Below are 3,630 nucleotides of genomic sequence, written 5' to 3' on the forward strand. Positions count from 1 at the left end.
GCCTCAGTCTTGTTATTTCCCAGCAGGTCCTGTGACCCTCACCTGTTGTTACTTTCACCCCCAGCCTCACCTGGGAAGTTCAGGAGCCGCCTTAGTTGTTAATGGCACCCCTTGCCCAGTTGGAAGGACCAGCACCTGGGTATTGGAAAAGGAGGATTAGGCAAGCTTGAGCCCTAGGCTCTGCCATTTACCAGCAGGGCAAGTCCCAGCCCCTTCCTGAGCCTGTTTCTCATCTGTAAAATGGGAACCCAGAAGTAGATGATCCCCCAGATTATCTTCCAGCTGGGATTCTATTCGAGCTACTTAAAAATTCGAGAAAGAAACATTCTCCTCCCCAGGACAAACCATTTCCCCATTCTGAGCCTGTGTTTTCTTAGCCAGAAAGGCAGGTAACTGCTGTCAGCCCACATAAGCAGATGTGTGGGAAACTGCTACGGACAGATTAGGAATCATTCTCCTTTTAATTACTGTTTGTGTTCTTGGCTTGCCAAATGCAGTCAAGGAGTTCATAAATTTGAACAATTCTAGTTTTTTTAACTAGTTGAATCTGTTTGTCATCATTTGCTAGGTTACTGTTGTCGTTTCTTTTTTTAATATTGATTTTGAGAGAGAGAGAATGTGATGTGTGCGCAAGTGAGGGAGGGGCAAGAGAGAGAAGGAGAGAGGGAAAATCCCAAGCAGGCTCCTCGCTGACAGCGCAAAGCCCCACGTGGGGCTCAATCTCAGGAACCACGGGATCGTGACCCGAGTGGAAATCAAGAGTCGGACGCTCAACCAACTGAGCCACCCAAGTGCCCAAGCAGTTTCTGGGGGGGAAGATTTGCTGTGGTCACAAGATAAACGGTTTACATTAGAAGTTTAATAAGAAAATCAAATGTGGCCAAATGGCAAATGAGTAACACACAGATACAGATGATACAGAGGCCCAGAGGAGGAAAACATTGCCGTAGGGTTTCTACGGTTAGGCAATAACAACAGCAGTGACATTCACTGAATACCTACTATGCGCCAGGCACTCAGCTAAGCAGTGTGCACACAGAGTCATCCACCTTGGATTCAAAGGGGGACTTTGGGGGCCGCCTACCATACCTGCAGTTATGTATGTGCATGTATAGGGGGCCCCTGGGTGGCTCAGTCGGTTAAGCATCCAACTTCAGCTCAGGTCATAATCTCATGGTTCGTGAGTTCGACCCCCGTGTTGGGCTCTGTGCTGACAGCTCAGAGCCCGGAGCCTGCTTCAGATTCTGTGTCTCCCTCTCTCTGCCCCTCCCCTGCTCATGCTCTGTCTCTCTTTTTCTCTCAAAAACTGAATAAACGTTTAAATTTTTTTTTTATTGTATACGTACATGTATAATGACTCATTTAAGGTCCGTCTCTCCTGCTAAATTTTAAGCTGAATGAGCCCAGAAGCTGTAGCTGTCTTGTTACCTGCTGCATTCTCAGCATCTAGCCCAGGAACTGGTATTTAGTAGGTGCTCAATAAATACTTGTTGAATAAATAAAAGAATGAGCAAACCCATTCCAAGCTCACTCCCAGTAGAAAAAGTCCTTCTACACTGACTCAGAGAGGGTCATCCAGCCTTTACTTGAATAATTCCTTTGGTGGAGAACTCACTACCTCACGGGAGTCTATTGGCAGCCATCTGTGTCTCTGGCACTTCCCCTTCTTGGCCCTGGTTCTGCCATCCCGAAGCTCTGACCATCCTGAGGAAAAGGCTGAACATTGAGCTCCTCTGCACACCTCGGAAACTTCCTTTGAGTTCTGCCACCCCTGAGCACACCTAACTCTAACGGAGGGAAGCAGAGTAACATTACGGTGGCTGAAAAGAGTACAAGATGGGAGGAAGTTGCCTATGTGTGAAGCAGATGGGACAGACCCTGAAGAGGAAACAGATCATAAACACCGGAGAGGAAGAGATAAATGTAGGACCCTCTGTGGAAGCACGTGTTGCAAGAGGTGGACCTTGGCTTCGGCCCCAGCCAATCACAGTGGCCCTGGTCCCCTCGCCAGGGATTAGCTTTTTATTCATTTTTGGAAGACAGAGAGAGACAGAGTGCAAACAGGGGAGGGCTAGAGAGAGAGAGAGACACAGAATCCGAAGCAGGTTCCAGGCTCCGAGCTGTCAGCACAGAGCCCGACGCGGGGCTCGAACTCACGGACCGCGAGATCATGACCTGAGCTGAAGCCGGCCGCTTAACCGACTGAGCCACCCAGGCACCCCTCTTCTGTTCCATTCTTAGACAGTCATTCCCCAGGTCGTAAAATGGTCACTCATTGCCCCAGACCCACATCCTCACAGCTTTGCAGTCCCAGTGGAAGAGGACTTCTCTTTCCTAGTGGTTTCAACAAAGGTCCAGGGATTCAAGTCCCGTGGACTTCCCTGGGTCACACATCCATCCCTGAGCTAATCACTGAGGTCAGGGAAGAAGGAATGCCGTAGTCACTCTTAGATGTGTTGTGGCGTGAGGACTGGCCAGAGATCAGAGTGCTGTTCAGTTCCATCCAAGATACATCTACTGAGTGCCTTCTATGCAACAAACACCGCACTAGGCACTGTTACCCAAAGAAGGGGAGACGAATTAGTGTCCACTCTCCCAGCCATAAGACAAGTCAGAGGGACAAGAGCTCTGAGAAATGTACAAATGATAGCTGACCAAGTTATAACCAACACAACCGCATTCTTGGCATAATAGCTTGTGTTACAGCCCAGCCAGTCCTTGGCGGTTGTGGAATGGGCTATAGTTTGCTTGCTTAGCCTAGAAGCCTGCTGGCTTTGATCCAGTCATCGAGGTTCTTCAGGATGTGCTCATTAACATGTAGACGTATTTGGCCAATGTGATCAACTAACGTACAAGTAGAGTTTTTAACCTGCAATTACAACGTACAAGTAGAGTTTATATGGGGCAAAAATTCACTTAGTTACAAGTCAGTGAAACTCAGCTGAGGGCCAAGACAGAGGTGCAGCCAGTGAGCACTCTAGGATACAAATTTAAGGAGGCACTCATTCTCAGGTTCATACAAGCAAGCTCGCCTTGCTCTGGTCCCAGCTCTGGCTCAACTCAAACTAGCTTGAGCCAAAAAGGAAAAATTATTTACAAAACAATATTCTAACTAGGAAAGGTACAGTGGTGAAGGCCGCCTATAGGGCACATGGATCTAGGACTCAATCAAATGCACCCGTATTTATTCATTCTCTTCTCTTCTCCCCTTCCCCTCTTCCACCTCCTCCTTCCTCCTCTCCTCTGCCTTTCTCTGCCTTTTTGTTTCATCTGTCCTACTACCATTAGTCCTTCTCCTTATAATTACATCATAGTCGCAAGCAGCACCAAGTTAAGCCCCTTATCTTGCAAGCAAAATGGGAGGGGGCACTGGGAGAGTTTCCCAATAGTTTCACTCAGGAAAAATCTCAGGGAAGACCTCACATTGGTTACCTTGGGTCACATGTCCATGCCTGGACCAATCACTGTGGCCAAGGGGTGGGATAATATGATTGCCTAATCTAGGACATGTATTCATTCCTATGGTCCAGGGGCTGCAGGTTGAGACCAGAAAAGGATCAGATGAGCCCACAAACTCCTAGTATTTAAAGTCTGAAACATTCTAGCTCTTGTTTGTTTGTTTTTTCCATT

The sequence above is a fragment of the Acinonyx jubatus genome, chromosome C1, assembly GCF_027475565.1.
Source record: "Acinonyx jubatus isolate Ajub_Pintada_27869175 chromosome C1, VMU_Ajub_asm_v1.0, whole genome shotgun sequence".
NCBI classification, from domain to species: Eukaryota; Metazoa; Chordata; class Mammalia; order Carnivora; family Felidae; genus Acinonyx; species Acinonyx jubatus.